Source organism: Cucumis melo, chromosome 5 (genome assembly GCF_025177605.1).
Source record: "Cucumis melo cultivar AY chromosome 5, USDA_Cmelo_AY_1.0, whole genome shotgun sequence".
NCBI lineage: Eukaryota > Viridiplantae > Streptophyta > Magnoliopsida > Cucurbitales > Cucurbitaceae > Cucumis > Cucumis melo.
In genome coordinates this window covers 23,204,415-23,219,599 of record NC_066861.1, presented here as the reverse complement: position 1 = coordinate 23,219,599, position 15,185 = coordinate 23,204,415, and the positions used below count along the sequence as shown (strand labels likewise).

The following is a 15,185-nucleotide window of genomic DNA, read 5'->3' as shown; positions in this document are numbered from 1 at the left end:
AAGAGTTATATATATATATAAAAAATTATTTTTAAACCTAACCCTAAACCGCGTGACACAGACCCCCCCATCCATTTTTTTCCTTCGTTTTTTAATTCCCCGCGCGCCGCCTTGTCTCTTCCTCTTCATTCTCTTCTCCTTCCGACCGTGTCCGCCACCACCTCTCTTCCATCCTCTCCGTCTCCGTCCTCTGTCCCTATCTCCATCTCCGTCGGCGTTCTTAGCTTCGCCGGACGTTCGCTGCAGCCACCATCCGCAAGTCGCGCCGCCTGCCGTCCACCTACAGCCGACGTTTCTCTCTCTCTCTCTTCGTTTCTGCCACCGCCGGCATCCTCTCCGTTCTCATCTCGTGTTTCCGACGCCGACAGAACACAGAGGGGAGCGCCGTCGTCGCCGGAAGGGGGAAGGAATACACGAGCCGTGAAGTGAAGCCGACCCGAGAACCCATTTCCAAGCTGACCTGACCCGAGACCATTTCCAGCCGAGCCGCGAGCCGCAAGCAAATCCAGCCGAGCCAAGTAGCGATCCGAGCCAAGCCGCGAGCCGCGAGTCGAGCCGCGAGCCGAGGCAAGCCGAAGACCAAGCCGAGTCAAGCCACGAGCCGAGCCGCGAGCCGAGACAAGCCGAAGACCGAGCCGAGCCGAGTTGAGCCGAGCCGAGCCGAGGCCAAGCCGAGCCGAGCCGAGTTGAGCCGAGTTGTGAGCCGAGGCCAAGCCGAGCCGAGCCGAGAGTGAGCCGAGCCGAGCCGAGCCACCTAAGCCTTCCTCCCTCCACTTCGGGTCACGGTGAGTCTTCGGTAAGGATTGTTTTGATGAATTCCCTAATGTTACCACATCCGATTCGAGTTTGAATGTTGGAATAAGATATGGCCCTACTTTTCTCCCTTGAAGGTAGTAAGGAGTTGACGCTTAAGTTCTCGGATCTCGCGGCAGGCTTGTTTGGAGATAGCTTTCCTTTCCTTGGGTAAGTCAACGGGTGTCGTTTCGGACCTTTTAAAAACGACTTCTACTAGAGTCATCAACTAAAACCTTTGTGTTTTCGTTTAGGTTGATCCGTTGAGCGTGGATTCGATCGAGGGGCATAACCGAGTATTCAAGTAAGGGTTTTCCTACTACTGGACCTCGGATCGAGGCTGAAAACGTAGTAATCCACAGGGGATTACACGTTAGTGACTGTACTGAATAACTGTATGTGTGTTGACTGCTAAGCACTGTTATTATATTTTGTCTGATGTAAAGGTACAGTGACTGCTAATTGTAGATTGGGATTTTATGTTGATGGACCTTGAAGTTACGGTTCAGTATGTAGTAATCATTGGTCTGGATGTTGATCATGGAGTTTGGACGGGGAAGGACAGTGAGTCCGGTTTTGGTTAGTTAGTTGATTGGGTCTAGGGTTTTCCCTAATGGTGTGCGAACTGGTGATGCGTATAGCAACTGAGGGTGTAATTATTTAAACCTTTACTATCTGACTGACAAGCCTATGGCGGAATTGTAATATGAATGCCGTTGGGGTGTGACTGTTGTAGACGGTTAGTGTGGACTAAGGGGTAACGGTTAGCTTCATCTATGGGGTAGTATGCCTTACTGAAATGTGCATCCTTCGGGAGCACTAGACTGATGTGTGCATCCTTCGGGAGCACTAGACTGATATGTGCATCCTTCGGGAGCACTAGACTGATGTGTGCATCCTTCGGGAGCACTAGACTGATGTGTGCATCCTTCGGGAGCACTAGACTGATGTGTGCATCCTTCGGGAGCACTAGACTGATGTGTGCATCCTTCGGGAGCACTAGACTGATGTGTGCATCCTTCGGGAGCACTAGACTGATGTGTGCATCCTTCGGGAGCACTAGACTGATATGTGCATCCTTCGGGAGCACTAGACTGATATGTGCGTTCTACGGAACCACTAGACTGTTATGTAGGGTACCCCCGAATAGGAAGTTAACTGTTGTCCCCTAACGGGCCCAGTAGTGGGTCCCTTACTGGGTATGTTTATACTCACCATTTTCTCTTCTTTAACTTTTCAGGTAAGGGCACAGCGAGGGGCAGACCGACGAGAGGCAGGAAGGACGCGTGAAGGCCATATGGACGCGTCTGGTTTTCTTATCGCTTCCGCTATGTATTTTGTCAGAATATTTGACTTGTGGTTTTGAACTGATAACTTGAGTTTTTATTTGAGACTTTTATGATTGATTTAAAATAGGGCCCGAAACTGTCTTTTTGTAATGTTTCTAATGCTTTTAATGAATCGTAACTGGTCCGTTTTAAATTTTATGTTGAATGGTCGAGTTTTGGTATTTGGTAGTGACCTCAGCTTAGTCCGGAAAGTTGGGTCGTTACAGACCCCATGAATGACGGGTGGGAGCTCGGGTCTCTATAACGTAATACAAAACTATCAAATTTATTACTCCAAACGAAGGCCATCCCAAGGGCAACCAATTACTCTCGATAATTGATGGTGCTTTCGAAGCTAAATCTATATGCCTCCCAATGCGTCGACTGAGTTTAAACTATTTTCAACCATGTACTTCCAAGTGTGAGTATATCTATCAACAAAGAAGTAATAGTTAAAACATTTGTAATTAGAAGTCCCATGGTGGATGCAAATGCTTGTTGGTTTTTCTCTTTGCTATTCCCCATCACTGCAAAAGTTGATGTAAGCCAAATCATTAGAGCTCCCACAGTTTGTAAGTGAATGGCTAGCCGTTGGTTTCTAGTTATCATCACAAGGCTAAATCTAATGTTATTGTCTATAGATTTTCCCTTGGTTTCAACAATTTTCTATTATAAGCTTTTTATACATGAATGGTTGGCATATCGTTGAGAGCTTTGGTAACTTGTGCGTAAAAGAGAGAGATGATCGATCTACTTATCGAGTCTAGTTGTTGTACTTCTCGAGATGTCTTTACGTAAAAAAGAAAGAAAATAGGTCTAAATTAACAGTTGTGAATTGACAAATAAATATAAGCAGAAAAGTGTAAATAATTAATAGAGAATCAACACAAAAAAGATTTGAAAACCGTACCAAAGTCTAGGCTTCTTTTAAAGTACTTAAAGTCCATCACTTTCTTGAATCTTTTCAATATGAGACAACTACGCTTCAAATATTTTATCAAAACTCAACAATGAGTACCACTAGGCACTACGGATTATCTAAAAAAAATGCATCAAAGAATGTAAGAATAATAATAAAATAGAAAATGCATATTACTTGCTTGGTAGTATAAATAGACTACATAAAAGCATAACATAAGAGGAAAGGTTGCCCACAACGATAAAGTGCTCAAAGTTCCAATCAAGATAAAAGTACAAGGGAACTGTGAAATTTGCTTCCAAAAAAAAAAAAAAAACACAGATGGAGATTATGGAACGATCCTATCAATTTCCCACCTATCCTTCAAAATGGATTGACGATCCTCACAAGAGGATTGGTGTTGAAGAACAACATTGGAGCTTCTATAATAGACAAAAGCATTTGGTCGTGCAATGTTTTTGTTACATGTAGACTCGACATGACAAACCGTATATAAGATACTAGTCTCCACAATTAAAAGTTGTTTAAGCTTACATATGTTATAAATTAGAAAGTGAAAAGGTATATAATGTATTGAGTAAGCTTTTGTGTTTGTGTTGGAAATGAAAAAAAAAAAAACAAATAGATAAAAAAAGAAAAAGAGTAGTTACTACGAGTAGTACTTTTAAAGCTAATAATTAAACGTCTCATAAAAGTATATACACGTACCAGACGAAATAACAAGACAACATATATCGCGTTTTTATATAAAGTTTGATTTCGTCCTAAGCTGCGTTGACCGATCCATTTCTTTAACCACATGTTCTCAAGAATTTCAAGAGTAATCGAAACAACCAAGTATAGGAGTATAATGAAAATCCATACACCTCCTAATGGCTTCATGTATATAAAAGGAACAAAAAAAAAAAAAGGAATTAGAGAAGGCAATAAATTGATGAATGTATATACACAAACTAAACTAGATAATGTGGAACCAAAAGAAAAGGAATTAGAGAAGGCAATAAATTGATGAATGTATATACACAAACTAAAACTAGATAATGTGGAACCAAAAGAAAAGGAATTACAAAAAGGCAATAAATTGATGAATGTATGCAAACTAAAATTGGATAATGTGTGATTGGTGATTTAAAAGAAAGTACGTACCTAAGTATAATATTCCAATCGAGAAGGCTTGTTTCTAATCTTGCACGATCAGAGTAGTTTTTTGTTGCGTAGTAAGGTATTATGATGGAATAACATCTGTAGAATCATTTTTGATATCGTTATTAGCATGTGGAAGTTCTGATGATGAATTTTAGTACCATTGGTTTCTCCGACTTGCAAAACTTCATTACTTTCTTTGGATAGTACTCCTACATTTTTCATTAGCGTTTGGAACAATTTTCCTTTTTCTCTTAGTTCTTCGTACGTTCCTTCCTCTCCATCATGCCTTCGCATGAAGGAGGATAATTTTGTCAAATTGAGATAGAAAAGGTAGTTAGTTGGTCACAACAACTCTAGTCTTCCCTCTTAATTCTCCATTAATGCATTTTTAAAAACCTGTCACAATCACACTGAATCATTTTTTTCCTTCTCTTATCTTATTAGGTTTTGTCACAATCCATTGGAGCAATGAAGCCATATTTACGCCAATTCATTGATGTATAGACTTTTTTGTAGGTTTGGTAGAATTTTTTTTTTTTGTTTAAATGTAGTAAAAGTAAATCTTTTTTTTTTTTTGCAAGTTAAATTAGTGAGTTTCTTACCCTTTTTCTTGGCTTGCAACTAGTATATTATTTTTTTCACTTTGACTTTTTTTGCTTTTTTCAACTTCTGCCAATCTATGAAGTATCGTAAGTTTCATTATTATCTAATTTTAACATTTACGAATAGTGATAGACTAAATTAAAAACTATAAGATGATAAGATACAAAACTAAAACTTCTCAATTTAAGCCATTAAAGATTTATTTATTTGTTGTATGTCAATGATGATGTTTTCTTGTGCTATTGTTTACAGTGAAAAACAAGGATTATTTGGATCAATATATTGTCTACTTGATTTTTTGGGTTGAATTTGATAGAAGATGAACTACAAAAGATCTTTGATAGCAACACTTCTCAATCCTCATGGTAACAAAGTTTTGAAACTTATTTATTTTGCAATTGCATTTTATATATTATTTGGATTTTTGTAGTCACTTTCTGATCTAAATTTTTAGATTGTTTGTTATTTGTTACATTGTTTGTTGTTTCTCAAAACATTGGTTGCAACTTTTGTTCTTTGAATAACTTTTAGAATAATATTAACTTAATTTATCATGAACTCTATTAAGGATCAAGTAATGAGTTAATATGTTGCATACAAAACAATAATTGTATAACCTATGTAGTTTGCTATTCATTATTAGGACTTCCAAACTGGCAAAAAAGAAGAAGCCTCTGTAGAGGGTAATCAAGATATGGGGTGAGGATTTAGTAAAAGAAAAAAGTGTGCTTTATATTTTGTAACGTAACTTAACTATTTTGTCTTAGGAATCATGTTAACATGTACTTTAGCATGCTTTGACTATCCTGTAGTGGTAGCCATTGAAAAGCTATTTTGTACGATCCGCTTAGACATATGTTTTAGGAATCATGTAGACATGTACTTAGGAACTAGATAATTTGGTGTTGACTATTCTGCAGTTATGCTAGTTATTGAAAAGCTATTTTATTCAATCCGCTTCGATATATGTTATAGGAATCACATTCACTTCATAATGAACACACTTCAACAACATAAAACACATACACACTTCAAGAATAATAACTTCTTAAGCTTAGCTAAATTCATCCCACAAACTAAGATAAATTACATACACACTTCAACAACACTTCATGATCAACAAAACACTTTAAGAACACTTCATAATCAACAACATTTTTTTATCAACACACTTCAACAACACTTCATGATGAACAACACACTTCAACATTTTTTTTTATCAACAACACACTTCAATAACATAAAGCACATACTTAGCTACATACACACTTCAAGATCAACAACACAAATCAACAACACACTTCAACAACATTATTGTATCTACAACACACATCAACAACACACTTCAACAACACTATTTTATCAACAACACACTTCAACAACACTTCATGATCAACAATACACTTTAACAACATAGAGCACATACTTAGCTAAATTACATACACACTTCAACATCAACAACACACTTTAACAACATAGAGCACATACTTAGCTAAATTACTTACACACTTCACATCAAAACACACATCAACAACATTTTTTTTATCAACACACTTCAACAACACTTCATGATCAACAACACGCTTCAACAACATAGAGCACATACTTAGCTAAATTACATACACACTTCACGATCAACAAAACACTTCAACAACATTTTTTTTATCAACAACACACTTAAATAACACTTCATGATCAACAACACACTTCAACAATATAGAGCACATACACACTTCAAGAATAATAACTTCCAAGCTTAGCTAAATTAAGCCCACAAACTTAGGTAAATTACATACACACTTGAATAACACTTCATGATCAACAACATTCATGATCAACAACACACTTCAACAATATTTTTTTTATCAACACACTTCAACAACACTTCATGATCAACAACACATATCAACCACACACTTCAACAACATAGAGCACATACTTAGCTAAATTACATACACACTTCAACAACACATCAGTGCAAATACCGAATTCAGTCCATAAACTTACCTACATTACATACACACTTCAAGAACACATAATCGCAAACACCAAATTCAGCCCACATACTTAACAAAACTCAAAGCTAAAACACCTACAAGCATATTGATGGCTAAAAGTAAGAAAATTGATCGAACGATGCACTAGCACAAAGTACAAAAGGAGAGAAAACCAATATTTTGAATGAAAATAGATTATGAAGTGTTGGGATTTGAAGTAGAATGCTGAGAACAACTTTTAGCGTTTGGCAAGTAAAACAGAGTGTCTCATCTTAACAAAAAGTGTATTCAAGTTACATATACTAAATCAATAGAGATAATTTGATGAACTTCAAAAACTGCATTTTAGTAATTCTAAGATAACCTTACCTCATTGATATTGAACATGGCAACCGTATTTTCCTCCAGCACTGTATTTTCCATGGTAGCTCGAACACAAAAATATGTGACAAAAATATGTGACAAAATATGTGACAATGGCATTTGTCGATACAAATACTTTACTTTCTTGAGGATCGTAAAACAAACAACCTCTTGATTCCTTTGGATAACCTACAAATAGACATAATTTTGAACAATGTTCCAATTTTTTAGGATTTTGCACCAACACGTGTATCGGGCATCCCCAAATTCTAAAGTGACGTAAACTACCTTTACGCCCTTTCCGTAGCTCATAAGATGTTTCTGAAACACTTTTAGAGGTAATGTTATTCAAAATATAGATAGCTGTCTCAAAAGCATATCCCCAAAAAGAATCCGATAACTAAGCAAAACTCATTATAGAGCGAACCATGTCCAACAACGTTTGGTTTCTTCTTTCTGATACACTGTTCTGCTAAGGCGTACTAGGTGTAGAGAGTTGTGACTAGATTCCATATTATCAAATAGTCTTGGAATCGTAAATCCATATACTCTCAACCTCGATCTGATCGAAGTATCTTTATTGTTGTATTTAATCCATTCTCAACTACAACTTTATATTTTTTAAATCGTTGTCAGTCGGCTTCACGTCGTCTTTCGATCTAAGCTAGAAGGTAGTCCGGGAAGGGGTGTGACATTACATCCTCGAATCTCCTTGGACTAGACTAAAAATCCACTTTCAAACCTTTAAACTTCAAATTTAGATACTTAACCCCATGAGCTTCCAAGTTAGTTCAAATTCAACGCATCTTTTATGTAGATATGCTTTTTTAATCAATATTCATACCTTAGAGGTTTAGATTCATTAACAATCTCAATATGAAACTAACAAATAAATAACTTAGAAACTTACCCAAATTCATTTAAAATAACCTCAACCGTGTTGACCAATGACCCTAAATGCTTTAGTCTAGGCTAAACATTCCACCCTTGAACCTTAAACTTCACATTAAACTCTTAACAAGATGAGGATCCAAACTTAGTGTATACTTAATGGGTCTTGTATATTAATATGCTCTTAGTTGCAATATCAATAATATGAGAGATTTAGATCATTTAATAACAAACTCAACATCAAAGTAACAAGTCAATAACTTAAGAGATTACCTACACTTGTCCGAAACGAACTTTAAGTGCTGTGAACAATGCTTCGTAATTCTCTAAAGTCCCTAATTTTCCATTCAAACATTATGAGTAATATCTAGTTCATGCTAAAACTAAATGAGTATTTAAGGACTATGAGAGAACTCATTAAATTTACCCAAACCTTAATGATACCTTGTCGAAATAGCCTTAACCACACATTAACGACTTTCTAAATTCAAATTTAGTACCTAAAACCATTTTATGTTTCAAAGCTTATAGAAGTAATACCCAAGCGAACTCTAAAGTTAATGGAATGCCCATTTTCAACCCTTAACATTTAACTATAGGACTCGAGTATCATGGGTAATTCAAGTTTAACACTTAAACTTAATGGACATTCAAGAACTCTAGGAAAACTCAACGTAATTACTCCAAACTTTCCAAGAACTTAACAACGTAATCTAAACTTCAATGTTCAATACCAAAACTGCCATCAAACTTCAAAATCTATCATCCAACACCATGGGTTATTCAATATTATCGCCAAAATTAGATGGGTACTCAAGACCCACTCCACAAAGCTTAAAATCCTACTCAAGTTGTGCCAAAACGCCTAATTTCGACCTTTCGAATAGCTGAACAATGACTCAAGCTTTTCTAAAACTTGAATCTAGCATCGAAAAGTAATGGGTAATGTTAAACTCAAGTTTAAACTTAATGGGTATTCAAAATCATCGAAAAAGATAACCCCGAACCATAAAGATCATACTTTAAATGGTTTATTTGAATTAAGAACAGATACGAAAAGTGGCTAAAATCTCCAAATACTCCACATCTAACAACAAAATGTAACGGGTATTGCAAAATCAAAGCCGGAACTTAATAGGTATATGAAAATCTTCAACAAACCCAACTAAAATAAAGAAAAATTACCCGAAATCTGAGATTCGACGAAAAAGAGTTGGAAGAAACAATGTTAGTGGCGATTCAGCTCGTGGAATGACAACAAAAGTTAATTACATGTTGAACATCTTCGAAGATGACGAAACCCATGGAGAACAAATAAAGCAACATCGATCAAGGTCGTCGGCTTCAAAACAACGTGAACAACGACGAAGCGAGTTACGTCGTTGTTGGCTAACGTTGCAACCCAAGTGCGAGGAAGATGGAAGAGTGTCGGTGTGTCAAGTTTTCTAGAGAAAAAATGGAGGGTGAGTTTGATGTAGAAGAAAGATGTAGAAGAAGGATGGAGAAGAAGAAGACAACTTCTGTTTTTTTTTTTTAAAAAAAAAGTAACACTAATAATATAAGAAAGACCATCTTGCCCCTCACTTCAAATTAAACTTACCTTTTTGCTCTTAGTTTCCTACTTTCAAACATTCAATTTCCAAACTAAATTTGTTCCAATTTCCTTATTAAAACAATTCAACCTTAAAGAATTGGCAATTAGATTTAAACTTGTTTTCACAACTTAGGAAATATTAATATAAATAAAAGAAGAATGGAACGAGGGTTTACAAGTTACTACCTCCTTTTTAAGAATTTCGTCCTCGAAATTCGATTGAAGTGATCAAATGAAAAGTTGTAGGCATCGAGTCCTCATTGCCTGATCACTTTCCCATGTTACTTCCTTAGCAGTATGGTTCCTCCAAAGAACCTTGACTAACGGTATGACTTGGTTTTCTTAGCACTTGTTTCTTCTTATCAAGAATTGGCTTAGGTTCCTCTTCGTAGGACAAGTTCTCTTTCAAAAGGACCAGTTGTGCCTCAAGAGTATGAGAGGGATCAAGAAAGTACTTATGCCACATTGACCATGAAACACATCATAGATCCTTGAAAGTTCCATAAGCAGCGCTAAACGATATGTGAATGGTCCAACACATTCCAATATCTCACAAGATCCAAGACCTTTTTCTACCAAGCAAAACTTCCCAAAGAAGATTAAGAGAAAACTTTAACACTGACTTCAAATTTATATAAATAACTCCTTTGGCAATAATGGGTTGTGTTTAGTATGTCTCTAATAACCTTTATTGTCTCTTTGGGGACTAGTATCAATTCTTAGACACTTCATTTCCTCACCCTTACTTAACACATAAAAATATTGTTACAATTTCCACTCTAGTAATTGAATTGGATTCAATAGTCCGGTTGCTTTTGTCTAAACAGTTTAACCTGTTGACAAAACAAACATCTTAAGACATACTCAGCTATCTTGCGCTTCCTTCCAAGACACCAATGGTGTTGTTTTAAACTTCGATACACCTTGGTGCTTCCAAATGCATAGCCTAAGCAAAAGTGGTAAGTTTTCTCTTATATTTCATTGTTTACCTATAATTTACCATAAACACATGATCAAATATATCTTATCATTGCTCCATGACCTCCTAAGTTATAGCCTAATTGGAAGTCTTGATTCACTAAGTCTCTTATTTGCTTAAACCTTCAGTATTCTTATCATGAGCCTTTACTCTTGTTAATAAGATTCAATCTTACTCGAACTATACATGCAACCTCTCTGAGAGTCGCTATCAACTGCGCATTACAATTATTAATTGCAAAACATAAAAAGTTGATGACATCCAAGAAGCTTGCAATGAACTATCTTTTAATTTAAAGCATCAGTTACTACATTTGTTTTTTCCTAGATGGTAATCCAATGCATAGTCCATAAACTTCAATAACTTTACCATCTTCATTGTCTTATACTTGAATCCTTTTGATCCAAAGGTACTTTAAACTCTTGTGATCTGTCAAGATACGACACTTCTCTACATATAAAATTGTGTTGCCACTTTTTTAATAATAACACTATTGAGGCTATTCTCACATCATGAGTTGCATAGTTACACTCATGCTTCTTCGATTATTTGGAAGCATAAGTTATCACCTTACCTTTGTACATTAGAGCACAAACTAAACCTTGATGAGAAGCATCACAATAAGATTTAAACACAACATAAGGTATCAGAAGTGTAAAATAGTCATGGGAAACAAGTCGTCTCCCCAATTCCTAAAAACTTTGCTCACAATCTTCATCCACTTAAATTATGAGTCCTACTTGGCCTTGGTTAATAAAAGAGCTAACTTTGAAATTCCTTTTATAAAATGCTGGTAACATCCAATTAAACCAAGAAAACCACATATTTTAGTAATTGTCATGGGTTGCTTCCACTTACATATTATTTTAGCTTCCCGAGGATCCACTAGGACACCTTCGGTTGTAGCAACATGACCAAGGAATGTTATTTGTCTACGGCAAAATCTACGTGGACTGAACTTTACATACTTTTTATTGTCTTGTAACGTCAACGACAATATTCTAAGATGTATTATCATGCTTTTCTTTCCCCTTAGAATAAGTAATACATCTATAATGAGCACAATTGACAATTTACTCTAGCTTGAAATACTCGGTTCATTAAGTCTACAAAGGCAGTTGGTGCATTAGTCAAACCAACCATATTTCAAGAAATTAACAATGCTCATATTTCATTTTAAACATCATCTTTGTTACTTGGCTCCTTACTCTTTAATTGATGATATCTTGCTCTCAACTATTTTAAAGAACACTAAGGTGTCCTTTAGCTGATCGAACAAATCATCAATACATGGCAAAATGTACTTAATAAAGACGGTTACCTTGTCCAACTATCATTAATTATTACTTACCCTTAGGATGCCGTTTTCTTCTTAACAACTCAAGACTAGTGCATCCAAAGAGAAACATTGGGCTACATAGAACCCTTAATCATAAGTTTCTACATTGAGCCTTTAACTTCCTCAGTTTCGTTGGAGTCCGCTTGTATGGTGCGAAGGGATTTGTGTTATACCAATACTAACTCCATGAAGAAATCGATTCTCTCTATAGATAGTAATCCTCGTATTCTGTTTGGAAATACATTCTCAATACCTTTGTACCATAGAAATGTTCTCAAATTTTAGCTCTTGATTTGGGTATTTATTACATAAGCCAAGTAGGCAATACAACCCTTTCTTAAACTACCTCGCTCTTACCACGGAAATAACATACGCGAGAAATCTTTCCATTGCCTTTAAACTCACTTCAACGTCACCTTGTTACTTAAACACTTGATCTTTTATGATATAAACCTATAGTGGTGTGATACATTGACAAGAAATCTATTCCAATAGACTCATCAAATTCCAGGGTTAACCAGCCATTAGCCCCTTCAGATGATAAGTTCGCAAGATTAGCTATTCAAGCACCCCTTGAGATTCATTTCTCTACCTTATTCTCAAACAAGTTCTTTGCAACTTGTATAGCCGTAGTTATAAGTTCAACAACATCATCCATTCAGTACTAACAGTAGCAGCATATGAACCTCCGTTCTTAAACTATACTTAAAACTTTTTCATTTGTTCACCTCGTCTTTTATAACTAAAATAGAATATTTGGACGATTAGATGTGCTTCTTTCCATATTTTGCCATAAACACAGTTTCCTGTTAAAGCTTCCAAAATTCATTTCGCTTCCTATTTTCGAATGACCACTGATCGGGTTCTTACGGATAACTCTTTAAGATTCTTTGTAACTAATTAATCTACCATCAGACATAACGTAGAGAAACGCCATCAGTTCTTCGCTCCTCTTTACAACAAGAGAGTGGCAGGTCAAGCCTTCATTTCATTTAGACAACTCATGGTTCCATGTTCTTTCCAACACACTAGTCTACCACTAAGGCTTAACTTAGTATAACGCCATCAACACTTTGCCCCTTTTTACAGTAAGAGAATGGCAAGTTCCACTCGCTTGTCTTATGTCGAATGTTGTTGTTCCTAGACTCTTTAAAAGCTCAAATCCTTAGTTTTTAAGACTGGCTCACATAATTCTCATGCCAACAACAATATTCTGAGTTAAATGAGATATCATCAGCTCACCAAAATTCTTTTTCCGCCTGAGGGTAACTAATGTCGCTTTAACTTCCTCAACTGCATGTCTAAACTATCAAGAGCATCACGAGTTTTCTTAGTAGGTTGCTTGGATCGTATGCCACAATTGTGTATGTTTCAATGTAACTTACTTATTCGATTCAAACTCTTGCTAACTCTTGAATGCAAAGGCTCTTGATTTTCCTAACTCTTGCACATAACCCTTAGGTTTCCCAAAACCATGCTTTGATACCAAAATTGTCGCACCCTGTTCTAAATTTTCCCCTCTAACCTAGATCGTGGTGTGAATCTACTCCTTAAACTCATTCCTTTCATAAATAGGATTAAGAAAACCTATTTCAAGAAATTCTATAGAAATTTCGACACAGTCTCCTCTGAAAAACGAACTAACCATACCTGAAAATAGAAGAAAGACACACTTCTAACCTTTTCAAAAACTCAAATATCATCGAGTGTGTCTCACTATACACTCATCCAACATAATCCAGAGTCCCAAACAAAGTTTATATTCAACTACGAATTAGTTGCAAAGGAAATACAATCTAATAAGAGACATTACATACTCAAATTCTCATCGTGACTATCGCTTCTTCTAATCACCCGGTAATGCAATAGAATACATAAAGAATATACATACTACAAAATGAGATACTACAAACACTGACAGGAAAGCACAACCAATGCTTGGTCCTTGACCATTACCTGGAGGGGAGAAAACATTGAAAACATGAGTTGAAACTCAATGAATGACAATTTTGTTTATTTTTCTTAAAAACTTATAAAACATATATTTAACTATTTAGTTATAAAATCAACATCGAAATGATAATTAAAACATTAGAATCATATATTACCATAAACCATAAGTAAGGCCAACAAACCTATATCCAAACTAACTATGGCAAGGCATCTAAATATACGGCCAAAGATAGCTCGCACATGACCAAAAATCATACGACCAAAACTAGCTCAAGCATATTTAGTACCTGCCACGATAACCTCTATCCAATCCAATCCAACCAATCAAACCCAACCATAATAGCATACTAAGCATACGGCCCAGGGATAGCTCACACGTGCTCCATATCCACTAGGAAACGCGCGGCCAAATGGAGCTCACGCATACTCAGCACCTACCACGGTAACAACATCCCACTCCTATGTGCACATAGAGCCACCCAACATGGGTTAAGCTAGGCCTAAAGCCATATCACAATCCTCCATCCATATCCTCACTTAGGCTCAGGTTCTCGGATCTCCGATCACAGCCTCTTTCAACCCTGAAATCCTCTGAAAACCATAGGTGGCGCTACAGAAACACATTCTCGTAGCCTTAAGGGTAATCACCAACATTCATAATATCACATATTTTATGTTTAACAACCAAACATGGTCGGGAACACATTTCATAAAGCCATTTTAAATCCTTAGCAACTAAAAACATGTTATAAGAATAACCTTTCATTCAAAACATCCACGTTTAATAACAGATCAAGTATTCCTTAAATCAGTTGCCGTATAAATCATGATTAATAAATTCGAGTTCAAACATGCTTTCGAAATATAAGAGTTCATGGAAAACAGAAAGACATATTTGAAAAAATTTCTAGCAGATGGTTCATAAAGTAATTATATTCGAAGTTCTCACAATCATGACATATTATAGGACATATATACATTGATAAGGAAATACTTGAAAATAAGCCACTCACAGTCAATAACTCGATCCCCTAAGATTATACGTTTTCCCCCATCAATTTGGCCTGAAACAACATTCAACGTCACATCATTGTTTTCACTTAGCAAGACAACACAATAATCTCTAAAAATACTTCTTTAAGAGCATTCAAGCTATTTTACATTTGTTGAGTCCTTACATGTAAACCCAATATTTTCTTGGTTTAATTTCTTTAAATGTGGAAAAAAAAGAGAGAAAAAAATGGAAATTAAGTGTGTTTGTATATATATAATTGTTTTATT

General features: G+C 35.9%; 1 long non-coding RNA gene across 2 annotated transcripts; it reads left to right on the top strand.

Moving 5' to 3' along the window:
• Positions 1-603: 603 nt before the first annotated feature.
• LOC127149450 (uncharacterized) lies at positions 604-1,687 on the top strand. 2 transcript variants are annotated; one of them, XR_007821053.1, is made up of 4 exons: positions 604-785; positions 891-963; positions 1,047-1,096; positions 1,261-1,687. It is a non-coding gene; the product is annotated as an uncharacterized LOC127149450 (long non-coding RNA). The 2 variants fall into 2 exon arrangements; XR_007821052.1 differs by having other exon boundaries at positions 604-963.
• The last annotated feature ends 13,498 nt before the right edge of the window (positions 1,688-15,185 follow it).